This window comes from Cyprinodon variegatus, unplaced genomic scaffold, assembly GCF_000732505.1.
Source record: "Cyprinodon variegatus isolate N-32 unplaced genomic scaffold, C_variegatus-1.0 Scaffold230, whole genome shotgun sequence".
Lineage (NCBI taxonomy): Eukaryota > Metazoa > Chordata > Actinopteri > Cyprinodontiformes > Cyprinodontidae > Cyprinodon > Cyprinodon variegatus.
In genome coordinates this window covers 23,387-23,670 of record NW_015150683.1, presented here as the reverse complement: position 1 = coordinate 23,670, position 284 = coordinate 23,387, and positions in this window count along the sequence as shown.

Genomic DNA, 284 nt, shown 5'->3' with positions numbered 1-284 from the left:
AACTGAAGCCAAAAGTAACGAGTAACTTCTGTTTTAAAAATGTAAGGAATAGAAAGTAGAGATACTTGTTTAAAAATGTAATGAGTAGAAGTCAGAAGTAGGAGAAAAAATAAGTAATGTAGTAAAGTATAGATACCTAAAAAGTAACGAAGTATTTGTGCTGCGTTACTTGACACCTCTGTGGTGCAGTCAAGGGTGTAACTTTGTGATGAAAATTAGAGAGGACACTCAGGTGGGGGCTGATGGACCCACTGTTACTCCATCCGAAAGCTTTTATTAGGTTT